Below are 16,766 nucleotides of genomic sequence, written 5' to 3'. Positions count from 1 at the left end.
GAGTGAGTGCTGATGTCAGAGTATGTACGTACGTGTGGACACAGTGGTAGAAGTGAAGAATTCAGCGGGTGGAGCTCAGAGGGAGGGCTGCAGAGGAGAGTGAGTTTTGAGCTGAGCCTTGAAGCGTAAACAGGACTTTCTAGAATGGGAAAGGAAGGGCATTTTCCTGAAGGCCATGGCGAACCATCAAAGTTTTCAGCAGGGGCCTGGCAGGACCAGGTGTGGGTTTTAGGAAGGTGGTTCTACTGGCCATTGGGGGGAATTTGAAGTGAGGCGAGGGCCTCAGAGTAATTCCTGGGCAGCAGCGTTTGAGAGGCCAGTAGCGGCTGAGGGGCTGTAGAGAAGTTAGGTATATATGTCCTTCCAAATAATTGCCTCTTCTTACCTTGATAAAGGAAATGTCACCTGGTTTGCTGCATGGACTCTGTCTGGGCTCTTCTACCTACTGGTGTGCCACTGTGGGCAATTACTTAACCTCATTCCCTGTTCTACGTGATGGACACAGACTAGTACCTAATTTTGGAGGCTACAATGAGCAAAGCACTTTGAAAGTGCCTGGCACATAGGAAGTGCTATAAAGTGTTTGATAAATAAACGCAGAAACCAGTAAACACGGCTGTGTGCTTGCATCTGTCTGTGCCTCTGCATCCTGGCCGGTTGATCGGAAATCCACAGTTAGCCTGTTTGAACATCAGTGCTCTACTCATCTGAAAACTCTGTGGCTCCAGTGCAGCAGCGCAACCTCCGGCTTCTTGAAGGTTTTTCAGAGTATTTATTGGATTATTTTTTTTCTAACGGCTATTAATGTTACCTCTGACTTTGATGTGCTTTTCTTTGTTTCTTCCACACTTAACATGTTTTTAAATTGTTCGTAATACCTCACAGCATACAGCTTTCCCTTCTGTCTCCTGTTTGTTTTTAAATGTCCTTCCCCAGAATCGTTCCTGAAGTTCTGGAATGCTAGGTTAGCTGCTCCCCCACACTTTGGCCAGTTCCTGGCATGTTACTTTTAATCAGGCTACTTTTCTTGTCCATCTGCAGGAATTGGCAGTATTTTCAGCTCCACCCCATTGTGGTCAGGAACATGAACTTGCTGTCTTGTCGTCTTCCTCTTCCATTCTCCCAAGTAAATGTCTTGAACCGCTGATTAGATCTACTTGCCACAATAACATAAGCAGGCACGAAGCTCAGATCTGATTTAGAGGAGTATTGTACAGAGTCTGTTACTCCATTGAAGCGTTTTAAAGCCTAGGTTAAAATAGAGCAGTGTGCAGGGTGCGAGGAGTATGCTGCTGAATCTCTAACATCGTTGAACTAGACAACATCGTGTGTGTTCATTTCTAAATAACTGGGTGGGTCACTCTTTTATTTATTACGAACACAAACACCGATGCTAACAACTGACATGTGAAAGGAAAACAGGCAATAGTGATGAAAACCATTTAATGATTAGTGAGGAAACAAATATTGTTTAATGAAAATAAAAACCATGTCTAAAGGGCCTAATGCTGACTTTTGGAAATGTGACCATGTTGCGGTCGGCCGTGTACCCTCTTGTCCCGTACAGTAGATATTGTTTAAAATTGCCTGGGAACTGGAGCTTGCAGTTGTGAGCCTGGAATGTCCTGCAGATAATTAAGTTGTGGTCAGGCTTTGGAAAAATAAAAAGTTCTCGAACTATGATTTTATAAACATGCTACAATAACATTTCTTTATATTTAACAGTTTCTTATAGAAAGCTGATACTCTCATGAGGCATTGATTAAAGGTAAAACATCAAGAAAGAAAAAATATTAAATTAAAACTTCACTTAGGATGTTGACAGTTGGCTTGTAATATTAAACAGATGTGTATGTTCCTGGGGATATTCTTCTTTCTGAGCTGGATTGCTAAGCTGTATTTTTTTTTTAATGACAACAAATTTTTGATCAGTTAATAATTTTAAATGCCCTTTCCACAGTCTTCTGTATTCTAACTTCATCTGTAGCCTGAGCCCTTTCAGTGCTATGATGATTGGTGAAACCTTCACCCCCTCCTCTAAAGCCTCTCTCTCTTTTTCTTCTTCCCCCTCTTACAGCTTAACTGGGTTCTTCTGATTTCATGATGCATTCTTGGGGATTGATTCCTTGAAATAATTCTGGGATCATTGGGTGGAATTCTACCCTTTTAGATTTGTGTCTGTAGTTTACCTCCATGTAAGTTTTGCGTTGGCATGTGAGTGCAGAAGTTGACCTGCATTATGGTATTATTGTGTTTGTGTGGTCAGTTGTAAAGGCTTCATGATACGTCTGTATGGCCAGCGGTGCAGAGGACCTGCACCCCCATGCTGTGGGGCCAAGGAAGTGTCAGTGAGGGGACCTAAAGGAAGCCAGGCCGTGGGGCGAGAAGAGGTTCAGCATATGTCTTCTTTCTGCTTGTAAGGATTTTGCCATATCAGGCAAATCACACAGAGTCCAATAAAAGTGGTGGGGTGGGGTTGAGGGTGAATTGGTTGGGTGGGCAGACTTTGGTGATCAGAGGAGGAGTAGGTTGGATTTTGCAGGGTGAGGTGAAGATGTTTTGTACCTTTGAAGATTCTTCAAATCTATTTGCAAGACTAGATAAAATGGTTCATTATTGTGTTTGGGCTAATGAAATTTTTTAAATTCTGAAGATCATTTTAATAGTAAGTCTTTGGCATATGGGCATCGTGAGTTTTCTGAAAGCTACATTTCACTAGGAAGGAGCCCCTGATTGACCTGGGGAACGCCTAGTTGGTCTGGATAGGTTTATTTACCCTGGAACTGTGTGGTTTGCATGGTCTTCTTTTTGGAATCAGTGTTTTTTCTCTGCAGATTCTGCTTGGAAAGCTCTGATTTGGGGCCTAAGTATATGGAAGGCATTTCCAATAAACACAAACAAAGGCCTGCTAGACTGTCTGAACAAGCATAACGACATACTTTATCATTTGAACCTTTAGCCTGTAAATAACTAATTCATTTTAGTAGCACACCATTAAATGTGACTATTTGTTCTTTATAACTAATAGTTCAATAGTTTTAAAGTGTCCTGTTTCTTAAAGTTTGATTTAGAAGCAAAAATATTTTTTGATATAACAAGTACGTTTTTATCTGAAAGAATTTTATGAGTATACATTTCAGGTGTTCAACTTTTGTTCTCCAGCTCACTGTTTTAGAATTATTCTCATTTATACTGTGTGTGTGAAAGAAGGGAAAGCAAATTTCTGTGTATGATGTCTTAGACTAATTGAATCACTGCCTCATTCTCCTAGAAATTTGAGATGCTAATTAACGGTGCCCTTCTGGAAAGTTGGGAATGTCATATACAAAAATACTATATAAATTTAGTGTAATCTGTTACTCTAGAAAGAGCCATCCATTTTAGCAAAAGAATCTGAAAAGCAGTAAAATATGCCTAAGGTTTCCATCCGTTAACTTGTTTTTGGGTTTTCTATTATTTCATTCCAATTCTCTTCCAATATTTTGCTATAAAGGAGTGCTGTAAATATTTTAAATAGTTCTCTCTAACCAGAATTAATAATAGCAGATTTAAGTAGAAAATGCTGTTTCGTTTTACCATTATGACTGCATCATAAGATGACTCTGTAAATGATGTTCTTTTAGAGAGATTTTGGCGTGGCTCACGGATCCTAATTCCAGTAGTATGCCTGACTTAGCAGCAAGCCTGGGAGATCTGCTGCAGGCAGTTGTATTAGGCAGGCTTTATTTCCTCTCTCAGGGTGGCACTGCAACTCCCCCCACCCTAGCAAGAAAAGCATGGTTTTCATATTGTTTTCAGTTTTAATGTTTAACAACTCTACCAAGGGGAAGGGACCAGTGGGAAGCTTTTCAGAGTTGTGATGATTAAAGAATTATACCATTGGAACTATTTTCATCTTTACAATTTTTTCTTTGAGCATCCCCTTTTTTCTATGCAGTGTTGGGACCTTCTCAGCTGTTTTGCAGATAAGGAATTCGGTTCTGTTAGGGAGAAGGGAGGACGTTGCTCACGCTTGCTGCCTGTTAGTTCTATTAACTATTAAGTCACTGACCTGGGAATGGAAGACACTTATTGGTCCCTAGTGGTCTGAAATGGGAAATGCATCTCTTGAAAGTTTCTTTAGAACTTTCCATAAAGCTTAACATCTGACTAGAAACAAAAATGCTGACTATTTTAGGCAGGCCGGTTAGTTTATTTAAAGTGTTCTTTGAGCAGCAGTTGAAGTTACTTGTTTTCTTGATCTCTTATTGAAAATGGATGAACTACATATAAAAACTTGGGTATGAGATTAGCACCTGGATTTCAAGCCCCTTAGGAAAGGAGGGAAATTCTGTGAGTGCTTGGGGAAATCTGTGAGGAGTTTTTCCCCTCGTCTCTTCGTTAGCTTTATCATGCTTAATTTTCGTGAAAATAATGTGTTTGTTACTGTGGTCACACCGTGATTTAGCTTTGGCTTATGTATGATATTTTATTGTCCCTGTCCTAGAAAATTATAGCAGTTTTTATGAGGAGTGGTTTGTGGGTTCACACAACCCACTCGGAGTGCCATTTACTATAATTCTCTTCTAAAAGGACCATAAAACATCATGTAAATTGTTTAAACAGGGAAAGGCCTTTTTTGAGAAAGGCTAAGAAGAAATCTCTCCAGGCTTTCTTTTGTTTCTTGTATTCATTTTCACGATTTTAAGCTCACCATTTATTTAAAGCATTAATATTGAAAAATGAAGTGCATGTGTCTGTGAGTAACGCTGGGTGTGAGCAGAGCTAGGCTGAAACTGGTGTTGGTTCAGAATAATATAGATCCAATTCATTATAGTGTAGTCTTTATAAATGTGCTCTCTGTGACTTTGGAAATGAAATTAAGGAAGAGAGGAAGAGAGGGAGGGAGGGAGGAAGAATGAAATTAATTTATAGGATGTACATCTTTTAAAAAACCCTATGTTGTCTTCAATTGTGTGTGTCTATAATCGATATTAAGGTGAAGTTTTTGGTAACCAGTCTTGAGAAACTCTTATTTAAATTCACCAACAGATTTACCTAAAGAAAGTTCTCTCCTCGGCAGTTTGACTGTTTCGGCTGGCTTGTCGCACTCAGCTTATACACACTTACGGAGAAAGCATAAAACAGCCCCGTCGCAGGCCAGTGTTTTGTCACGGCTTCCTGTCGTGGTTTTCTTATTATGACACTGTCTTGATTTGTGTCTGAGCTCTCAGGAGGGCAAGGACAGAAACTGTTAATCATTTTCTATAGCATTTACATGGTACTCTGTGCTTCTGGTCACTTAATACAGATATATCTCATGTTCAACAAAGAAAATGCACATACATGTGAAATATAAGATAGAAGCAGATGTTCATTCTGCATAAAGATACCACAAATATATAATAGATTTAATTTGAACCTCTCCCTTAGTGCATGCAAGACCACTGTATTTGCAACAACATTTCATAGGAACACTTATAAGTGAAATGATTGCTGTATTCGTGTAAATAGTGACATAAACATTTGTTTCTGCAAAATTTTCTTTCTATTCAAATTAGTATGTTTTGAAAAACACAAGAGTATCTGTGGCTTAGAAACTCCTCGGTTTTGTGACAGGATGAGTCTGTAAGTAGATCACATTTGTGCATCGTGTAGAGCGTCGGTGAAACTGCTCCGCTTTCTTGAATGTGGCTGTCTTTGTCTGAGTATAAATACTTCCTGCTCGCATGAAGAATATCAGCTTAGGCTTACGTGACTATAAATTCCCCTTTTCCATACGTGTTAAAATACACACATACAACCAACTTTCTAAAACATAAGAATCTCAGGAATTTTTCCTTATTCTATAGTCTTTTTTATTTTGCTGGTAGTGGGATGTTCTGTGCCAACAGGATCACAGAAGAGCCAACCAGAGTGAGTTTGGGAACTAGGAAATGGAGCTATAATTGGAAAGGAGATTTTTTAAAATCGAAGAGTCTGATGTCAGGCTGCGATGTTATGAGAGGTGGGAGTGAGACGGGTGTACTAGGAGCCTCGCGCCTGCTGGTGCCCAACAGCCTGGACTTCCCACGGTTCTCTGGGGGCTGTTTGATGGAGTTGGGGTTCTTTGCACCAAGCCTTTAGCCTAGGAATCCACTTTCTTTTGTTAAGTACCTAAGCAAAGAAGGCTTCTTCTGGCATGTTAACCCAAGCTGTCGGGTATGCCACAAATTTTCATAGTTAAAAATTTTGTGTCTAGCTCTGTTGAATAAATTGTTTTAATAGATGTTTACAAATAGGGTAGGCTCTACACTGAAGGGACCAGGTACCAAATTCTCCAAGTTAGATATCGTTTTCCACTATGAATTTATAGCACGTTGCTATCTAATGGCATCATTATTATTGTAAGCCATACAGAATGCTGCGTTTAGGGGTTTTCTTCTTTTAGATTAGGAAATGGGTTTTCTTCTTTTCTATTAGCACAGACAACATACCTCCTAGTCTTTTATAGCTGTTAAATAAAAATGCTTAGGCTTTGAGTCAAGTATGTTTTATAAACTATTCAGTTGCAAGAAATCTAAACTTAATTTCCTTACAACTTTTGTCCAGAATGTTGATGTTTTCCTAGTTCTGTTTTTCACTTGAGTTGGTTAGAAAATATTTTTCATGGACTTTAGATGACAGTAAATCATTTGTTATTAAATAGCTAAGTTTTCTTCTCTTACTTGAAAATTTTCATCAGAATGACCAATTCCTGTCAGAAAGGGGGCACAGTTTTTTAGTTTTCTCCCTAAAACTGCAACTTCAGAAAATATGTAAGAGATGTAGCAATTAACCTACATGCACATTTATAATACTAGAAAATGGGCCGCTAGTTACATTCAAAGACAGGATCTGATAGGCCCAAATTGCTTAAAACATCACAGTTATTGAAGATATACCCCAGGGAATCTGAGAAACCATTTAACAGATGAAAGTACATTTTGAAAAGTCTGACCTTACAGGCAATCATAAAATGAATCAAAACAGTGCTTTTTCCCCCTGAAATGTACAGAGCCCATCTGTGTCTAATCCAGTAATTATAGACTGTGTTCAATTACCTTTTCAAACTTGGAGCAGACTGGAGACTAGGCAGTGAGCAAACATAGGGTTTTGTCTAGACCTCAATTGACCACAGTCTAAAACTTGAATTTATATCTAATTTGGTTTTTTGTTTAATTTGATAGTTCTTCAAGTCTTCATTTTTGCTACTTGGTGTTTTACCTTCTTGGATTTGAGATACTGCCGTCTCTCATCACAAGAGCTTTAGTATTGGCGATAGCTCGTGCTGCAATCAGATGTTTGTTTTCTGAATGCCTACTTTTGTCTACAAATCAATAACTGGAGGAAAGACCGCACGGGGTGGGGGAGGGGATTATACCCCTGAGTTGTATTTTTTAAATGTTGCTCTTGCTGCTGCAAACTGACTTTTTTATGTGCTAGGAAAAAATAATTTATTTTCCTCTTAAACTCAGATTTTCAGTTCTGTACACTTAATAAGATGTTTTATAAAACATGTAGACTGCTTAAACAAATTTATCTTATTACGTGTCTTAGAGGTTTTTTCTCTTTATGCATTTTTATTGCATTTGCTCATCAGGATGGTATCCATTAGATATAGCGGATAGTATTCACAGTCCACTTCAAGCCATTTCTCAAAGTCATTTTATGATTTGATGAGTCTTTGTGAGAATTGCCATGAGCAGCCATAGCCAGTTCAAATATTTAAATTTTATCTAGGAATCTTGGCATTTGAAGTTTTTCTTAAAACACAAGACAAACAGACGATGACCACAGTTTTTTAGAATGCTTATGCAGTGGTCAAAGCTCTTCTCCGCACTCCCCCCCCCCCCCATTTTTTAGTATTCAAGTCATTCACATTCCAATTAGCATTGGAAACAAATGTTTTGGGGTATTTATTGGATGTAATCATTGCATATAGACCATGAATTTTTCTTGAAATTTTACGACCATTGCCAGTATGCTGTGTTATATTTTAAAGGTTGTGTTCATTTAGGTCTCACCATCGTAGGAAAGTTTTAAGGATTCTGTCATGGGGGAGAAAAGTAGATTTATTTAGTTGCATGAATATAATGTTGAGAAATTATATGGGGAAAATGAGACTTAAAGAGGATTACAAATACCTTATGCTTCGTGTTCCCGAGACATTTGTTCAAGAATGCTAGGACAATATGATACCTTTACTTTCTTCCTGCTGCTTAGGCTCTTCATAGGGAAGGGGAGAGAGCAGTCTTTCTGAGTCTGAACCTGAGAGGCCCTTTGGATCCTGTGTCATTCACGCCGTTGTCTAATCCTTTTCATAGTCAGCACTCACTCCTAGTTTCTGCTTTCGTTACATAGTGTGTAGACTGCTGGAGCTACCTCCTCCCTGGCACTTAGCATGGCTTGGTTTTTATATTTGTTTATTAGCCTGTTTATGCCACTCCCATAGAACTGTAAGCTCCTTCAGATCAAAGGCAGGCTGTGTGTTCTCCCATTGTACTCTAGCCGCCAACACAGTGCCTGGCTGGCAGGCACTGACTGAATAATGGATGCACTGTCTGCCTTACTTTCATCCCATGCTCCCTGGCTCAGTCCCCACATCCACACGCTTCCCTCAGATCCTCCAAGCCCTCTAAGCCCAGTGCTGGTCTTCCTTTCCTTTTCCATTGGTGCCATGCCATTACGTAGATTGTATTTCCCTCGCCAGATGACCAGCCATGCTGGTGCCCTGCCCACATACCCTCCACCATTTTCCTTTGAGCAGGACAGTTACTCTTCCAACCCTCCCTGTTTGAGAGATATGAGATAGGAGCTTCAGAGAGCCCAGGTTGACTGAGTCGTAAACCCCAAAGGGTCAGGACAAGAATTCAGATCAGAATTCACTCTAAGCCTTGTGTTCTTTCTGGTACATCAAGATTCTTTGTATATATCCTCTCAGTTTTATTTTTATATACATTCGACACCTAGAAGGTTGTGTTGGTTTGTACGTTGGCTGATGTCACCCAGCCTATAGTTAGGTCTGCTGTGTCTCTCACTGAACTATCCTGCAGTTGTTGACTATTTCCCCCACTTTCGCTTCTTAAGGGCACTGGTCATGTCCTGTTCGATTATCACTCCACAGTGCATGGTCCTCGTAGTAATGCAAAAAATATTTGTTAGATGAGTGTAACGAATCAAGTGAAAGAAATAAAAGAAATGCAATCAAAGTAGAAATCCTTAACTGGCCTAGATTATACACCCTTATTTTTTTCAGAGCATTCTGTTAGACACTGGAAAAGTAGTCAGGAGGAGAATGCTGCTTGCCTTTATGAGTGTGTAATCTAAAAGAAAACAGCGGGTACTGCAAAGGCAGGTGGGTAGTGTAGTGGCATGGTGGTAAACAGAGATGCTGGAATTCAGCCAGCCTGGACTTCAAGCCCCAGCCTCAGCACTTTCTGGCTGTGCAACCCAGACAAGTCACTTTACCTCTGTATGTATCAGTTTTCTTATCTGTGAAATGGGGATTGTAATAGTACCTGCCTCATGGGGTTGTTAATGTACAGGGTGGGACAAAAGTAGGTTTACAGGAGTTTTCTTGTATTTTTATTAATTACTGTATTATTTTCCATATGAACAACTGCAAATCTACTTTTGCCCCACCCTGTATATATACTTAGAGTAGTGTTTGGCCCATAGTAAATCCTCAGTAACTATTAGGTTTTATTAACATAGAACACAGAAGGCCACTGGGCCGTAAAGATAGGCATCCATAAATAAATATAAATATAACTAACTGTATATCTAGAAAAATAGTGGCAAATACTAATGAGTTGCTGAAATAATCAGGGTGGCCAAAGCTAAGTGAGGCTGTTGTGAGCATGTGCAGTGGAGGAGGCGAACCCTGAACCCTGAGTGTGGGCATGCAGGCACTCGGGAGCATACTCACTCAGCAGCACCCATCCAGCGTGTCCTGCATACTCTCCCTCGTGAATCTGTGTGGATTCCACAGGTCATGTTTACAGGAGAAAGGTACTGAGAGGAGCTCTTTAGCCAGGAGCTGAGGATAGTCCTGGGGTGTGCCTTCAGAGAGTAAAGAGTACTGTGAGGATACCATGGATCCCAATGAAGAGAGAATTCTGATTACATAATTGGGTATCAGCAGGCAGAGGAAGGAGCAGGAGGCTTGACCAGGTTAGCTGGCTATCACGTAGAGAACAGTTTCAGTGGAGAGTTAAGAGAGAAGCCAGGTTGTAAGGGTTTAGGATTAAATACACGGTATGTTGAAAAGTGGGAACAAAGTGGATCATTCATTTAGGGTTCTTAGTGTTTAAAGGCGGGAGAGAAGGATCTTAATAAAAATTACATCTAAGTAACATTTAAGCTCTCTCTTTTTGCCATATCTAAGTAGCTGAAAGAAATTATTATTATTTTAATCCCCACCCGAGGATATGTTTTATTGATTTTTTGAGAGACAGAGAGAGAGAGAGGTACCAATGTGAGAGAGAAGCATTCGTCGGTTGCCTCCCATATGCACCCCACCCGGTGATCAAACTTGCAACCTAGGTATGTGCCCTGACTAGGAATTGAACCCACAACTCCTTGGTGTACAGGACAACATCCCTAACTAGCTGAGCCACCGGGCCAGGACAGAAAGAACTTTATTTTTATTTCTGACTCTAAATTTTTAAAATAAGATCAATGGTAGAGTGACTTTGATACATGAAACAGTCTCTTTTCCATTGAAGCTGCGCTCTCTTGCTGTGCTTGACCAGTGGATGGCTGACTTATGGTAATATTTATGTAACTGCTTCCCCATTTGCAGCGAGAAGATTGAGAAACATTTCTCTGACTTATACATTTACCTGTCTCCTGATTCATAGGGAAGTCTTGCAAAAATAACCGCTCCGTAAACAGTTACTGAACCCCTCAAGGTGCCGCTAGGTGCGGTGGAGTGATGACATGCAGGTTGTCACCCGGTGGAATGTGAAGTCTGAGCACGGCTGGCCATGCTCAACCTGGGCTGGGTTCTCAACCTCAGTTGAGAAGGTGGGCTCTCGGTGATCCCTCCAGTACTGACTCTTAGTATTTGCGTGGTTTCCCCCAGGTCCTCAGGTCGGAATGGAAAGAAATCCTGTCATTTATAAAAGCAGTGCTTGAACGCCCGCCTCTTACAGGAGCAGATGGATGGAAGCTTGTGGTATCTCTCTGCAGCCGGCTAGCGCATCGTTACTGCCGCAGCGAGGGGACACGCCAGACCCCAGCTCTGCGGGGGTGACTGTGGCCCCCACCCCTCAGTGGCTGAGAGCCCTGTTGCTTATTCCTTTTGCTCAGGCACCTGTGTAAGATGTAGGATGTGGTTTTTACTAATGCTGTGACTTTAGGTAGTTTTCAGGATGCCACAGTTAAGTAATCCAGTGGTGGACTGAAAATACTGCTAATCTTGTGTGTTGCTCCCTGGAAAAGGTAGTCCCTAAAGTCAGTGACAACAGTGAAATCCAAGAACAGAGCAGAGAGGGCTGTGCCGTCTGCCACAGCGCCCAGGAAGCCGGCAGCTGCTTCCAGCCCGTTCCTCTGTCCCTTCCTGGACTGTGACTGGCTCCTGGCCCAGCAGAGAGGCGCCTATTCCAGCTAAGGTTGCGGTCAGGCCCTTGAGCCTGTTTCTCCGGAGGTCTCAGGTGCACGGTGAAGCCCCCGAGCTCTGGCTTGTCTGAGGCAAAGCGGAGGTGCGTGGCCCAGGCCAGAGCCCACCCTCTTTCCGATCGCCACTCGCGAGGTACAGGTGCTGCTCTAATGAGCACAGACAACTTCTGCGACATGCTAATGAGAACCAGGGAAGGACTTCCTGTCTCCTTTTAATTTGGGGAAAGTCTTTACATTTTCTAACTTAGACTGCTTCGTTCCTTAAATTCTGAATCGAATGCATGTGTGTCCGTTTGATGTGTGTTATCATACTCCTGGGTTTTACTCTTGAGCTCAGTTGGAAGGTTTCGAGGCAAGCAGTTGTTTTCTGTTAGCCCACAAATTGGGCCATGGTTGTTCAACTGTGGTCTTCTGTTGACTTAGGCAGGGTCGCATTTTAAAAGTGTATTTTGTTAGTAGCCCACAAAGCATACCAACTGTCAGTCCTTCGCCATGTCTGACTGTGGGCAGTGGTATTACAGCGATAGTAATATTCCCAAATTTCGTCTGTGAATTGCTTAAATGTTTCATCCAGAAATTCACTTTAAAATACATCAAAGTAGCCAAGCATAGTAGTTATGGACTGCGCTTGCCTAGTTATCCAAAAATTAATAACAGTCTCCCAGTGTAACTCAAATGTCACCTAACTAATGACATGCGTCAACTGTGGGGAAGCAAACCCAGTTCACTCTAATGAAGAGCCATTAATGTCCTGCCTGTTTATGCTTCAGTATTACTTGGGATACTTTTTTTTTCCCCCCAGACTGTCCTTTATCAATAGGAGCACCTTCTTGCCTTTGGGGACGTATCCTGCCTCTATGTCATTGCAGCCGAAGCTGCTCTGTTCTCCTGTAACAGTCCTCCCCCTCCAGGCCACAGAGCAGGGTAGATACCGACACAAGTCAGGCCAATCAGAATCCTTCCCCAGGATTGTTTACAAATTGGAATTAGGAAAAAGAGTCCTCTTTGTCTGGAGGCCTGGATTTTCACAAAACTCAGGAGCTGTTGGTGACCATGTTCCCATTGCTGAGCTGCCATGAGAAAATTAAAGCTACAATGCAGAGGGAAAGGGGATTAGAAATACGGGAGTTCTAGAGAAGTTTTACATGCCTTCTTCCAGTTGCTTGAGAGGCCCAGCTGTATCTTTGCCTTTCTTGTGTTTTCTTAAAAAAACTTGTTTAAAAAATTGATTTTGAGAGAGAGAGAGGAAGAAGCATCAGTTGCCTGCCTCCTGCACGCCCCCTGCCGGGAATCCCACGGCAACCTTTCCGTGCACAGGACTACACCCAGCCAAGTGAGCCACGTGGACCAGGGCAGCATTTCCTGTTTTAATCATTATAAACCAATGGTTCTTAACGGGCACTTTTGCCTCCAGGGAACATTTGGCAATGTCTCCAGACATTTTTGGTTGTCACACCTAGGGGGTGCTACTGGCAGCGAGAGAGTAGAGGCCAGGGTGCTGCTAAGCAGCCTGCAATGATCAGGACAGCTCCCTCCAAAACAATTCCCCTACAGTAGAGAACTTTCTGGCCCAAAATGTCAATAGGGCTTAAGTTGATAAACCCTGAATTCCAACCCATCTTTTAAATACATTGGATAACCTTAGTATCCATTTAAATCCATTTAATACCTCCCTCCTCCCTTTTTTGAAAGCTAGCTAGAATTAGTTTCTGTTCAAGAGAACTTTAACCTAGGGGTGTATGTAAACTAACTGTGAGTGTTCGGTGATTGGTACACATTTCACTCCCATATTTAAGAGTTTTCAGTGCATAGCTGACCTAATATCCAGATATCCCACCACGCAGGTTGAGAGGGCCTATTGATTTTCCTTACCCCGGTCTTCTTTTCTTCAAAGCAATAAACCTCGAATATGTGTTTCTCACTGCAACACAAAAAAATCCCTGGATTTTCACCAAATTTGGAAGTTATGTTAGGGATGATCTCAGGTATAATATAGGCTATAGCATGAATGAGAGGCAAGAAGGGACAGTCCAGAAAATAGGCTGTTTTCTTCCAGAGCAGCTTCAATGGGGGAATATGGAGAGGCCCACATGACACACTTAAGACACCATGAACAGGTAAAACTCAGAATGACCCAGCAACAGCAGTTTGGGATGTGAGTGCCAAATGGAAAGTCCTAAAAGCAGGTGCTTTTCACAAGGGCATGTCTACGTCCTGTGCTCCACAGGGGTGTCAGCTGCGGTCTGCTTATTTAATAACGATCCACAGCTCTCAGCAGCCGTGGGAGGCCAGCTAGTATTTAAATTGAAAGACACCCTTTATTTGGACTCAGTACCTTTTCCACTGTGTTCGGCTGGCCAGTGCCACTTGCTTGTGGCCCAGGGCAGGTAGCTGAGAGGCGCAGTCAGTGAGTACGGAATTACTCTCAGGCGGAGCACAGGTGCCGGGAGAGGCAGCTGGCATTTTCCAGTTAGTGTTTTCTTAATATCAGTTTTATTTTAAAGTTAACATACAGCAAAAGTGACCTTTCTGCTGTACAGTTCTATGAAGTTTACCATGTTGTTGTAACCATCTCACAGTCAGGGTGCAGAAGCTGCATCGTGCTTAGACTCTCCTATGCCATCACTCTGTAGCCACACTGCCTCCCCTCCTCCCCCTCTCCCACACAACCTGTCTTCCTTGCTGTAGTTTTGTTTTCCGGAGAATGTTATGTAAATGGAACCATATAGTATGACGCCCCTGAAATTCACTTCTTTTGGTCAGCATGATGCCTTGGAGACTCATTCACGACTGTCCGTAGCTCCCTCCCTCCTCTGCGTGACTGAGAGCTGCTCTAGTTTAGGATGCAGTGCCGCATCCATTACGCGTGAGGACATCTGGGCTGTTCCCAGTTTGGGGCAGCTATGAATAGAGCTGATCAATATTTGTGCACAGGTTTTTGTGAGAGCTTAAATTTTAATTTCTCTAGGGTGAATACCTAGGAGTGTGGGATTGCTGGGTCCTACGGTGACTGTGTGCTTAATGCTATTTAAAAACCTGCCTGTGCACAGGTCTTCACAGCAGCGGTATTCATAATGACCAAAAAGTGAAAATCACCTAGATGTCCATCAGCTGGTGATGGACAAATAAATTGTGATGCAGCAATGCAAGGAGATTATTTGGCAATAAAAATGAATGAAGTGCTGATACTACAACTTGGATGAACCTTGAAAACATGGAAAATGAAAGAAGCCAGATACCAAATGGCCACATATTGTCTGACTCCATTTATATGAAATGTGTGGAATAAGCCAATCCATAGGGGCAGGAAGTGGGCTGGTCGCCCTGGGCAGGGAGGCTGGGGAAATGGGGAGTGACAGCTAATGGGTGTGGGGCTTGGGGGTTATGAAAATGTCCTAAAGTTGATTGGGGTGATGGTTGTACAACTTGTGAATATACTAGAAACCACTGAAAAGCACACTTTAAACGGGTAAAGTATATGCTGCCTGATTGTATTTCAATAAGGCTGTTATTTAAAACAATAAACTGCTACCTTGTTTCCCAGAGTAGCTGTACCAGTTTGAGTCTCACCAGCAATGCCTGAGAGCTCAAGGGGCTCCATGTCCTCCCCAGCACTTGGTTTTCTCACTGTGTTTTATTTCAGCTATTTTAATAGGTGCATCGTGAGGTTTCATTGCTCATGTGCATCCCTGCTGGCTAAGGGGTAATATCATTCACATGCCTATTTGCCTGCCTTAGTGAGGTGTCTGTGCACCTCTTCTGCCCAGTTTGAAGTTGAGTTTTTTCTTAGTGTTAAGTTGGAGAGTTCTTTATATGTCCAGAATACAAGTCTTGTCAGATGTATGATTTTCAGGTGTTTTCTCTTAGTCCCTAAATTAGCTCCTATTTGAACTCTCCTAAAATAAATACTTGTTGATGGGTTGCAGGTCCTGTCAGGGCTTCGTTGGCTGCCTGTTCCTGGGCCTTCAGAGCCCAGCACAGTGTCTGGCACAAACATACTCAGCTCCTCTTTGATGGGTGAGTGAATTAGTTCCTGCTTCTTCCTGATTAGCAGCAGATTCTTTTCCTGAGAGATAATAAATATATAAAAAGAAACCTGGTTAGGTCACTTCCCTGATTAAAATATTTCCTTCCAGTTACCTCCAAAAAAACCCCCCTCTAATATAGACGGTCAAGCATGGCATGATCTGGCTTGATTCCCTGAACATTTCATGTTCTTCTCTGCCTCGTAGCCTTTACATATACTGTTCCCTCTGTCTGAAACACGTTTCCTCCACTCTCATTGCAGGCCCAACTCCTTATTTTTATTCCCTAGCTGAGCCATCATTTCTAGTCATTCATTCCACACCCTGGGGATCTGGGTGAACAAGACAGACACAACCCTTGTCCTCTTGAGGTTCACCTGCAGGGGCAGAGACCCTCTGCCCTCCCCCAGATGAGGCTGGATGCTTCTGTTCTGTGCTTTTACAGTTCCCCTATTTTTGCTTCACAGAAATTTAATTATTTGTAATTATGTATGTTCATTGTTTTTCATCCTACCAGACCATAAGCCAGTGCCCTTTAAGTATTTTTGTTCATTTACCCTCTAAAAGAATTTAGAAAAAACTGGGTAGTTGCTCACATATATATTTCAAGCCGACAGCCATAATTTTTCATCATAAATTTAAGTAGTTGGAAAGGATATCATTTCCAGTGTACTGTGAAACTTGACATTTTAAAGTGAAACTTTTTATCACTTTTTAAAATGTATCCCATGGAATCTAAATACTACGTTTGATACCATCATTTGTTGAAAAAAGTATCCCTGAAAAAACTTTTTAATAGTCATAAATTTTACACCCTTTCTTTTTCTCCTTGAAGTTTTATTGCTATTTCACTCCCCCACATAATAGTACCCTACCTTTATTTATGCTTGAAAATCCTGTACTGATCATTCTGTCATACTTCTATGCAACAAAATAGGTGTGCAAGTTGCAATTTAATTTTTAAAACATTTCCAGTGATGGTCAAAAGGCTGTACTGTTCTCTGTTGAGTTACTGGGCTGAGTTGTTCTGTGTTGAGTTACCTTTGTAATTATTATTAATGTACATGGATATTAAAACAAAAAAATACATTATTTTATTCAAAAAGCCTCTTAAGGAGA

At 41.6% G+C, this 16,766-nt stretch overlaps 1 protein-coding gene across 3 annotated transcripts in view; it reads left to right on the top strand.

The window, feature by feature from the left end:
• Positions 1–16,766, top strand: part of STX18 (syntaxin 18) — an 83,828-nt gene that overhangs the window by 14,594 nt on the left and 52,468 nt on the right. The window contains exon 1 of one of the 3 annotated variants that reach the window (XM_087828306.1): positions 306–758. The exons of the other annotated variants lie outside the window; for them this stretch is intronic. The gene's annotated coding sequence lies outside the window, so the exon portion shown is untranslated. Of the gene's footprint in view, positions 1–305; positions 759–16,766 lie in introns of those variants that run through there. 3 annotated transcript variants of the gene reach the window in all.

This window comes from Miniopterus natalensis, chromosome 1 (assembly GCF_054644295.1).
Source record: "Miniopterus natalensis isolate mMinNat1 chromosome 1, mMinNat1.hap1, whole genome shotgun sequence".
NCBI lineage: Eukaryota > Metazoa > Chordata > Mammalia > Chiroptera > Miniopteridae > Miniopterus > Miniopterus natalensis.
Note: the sequence above shows the minus strand (reverse complement) of the source record. Positions and strands in the feature narration are given on the sequence as shown.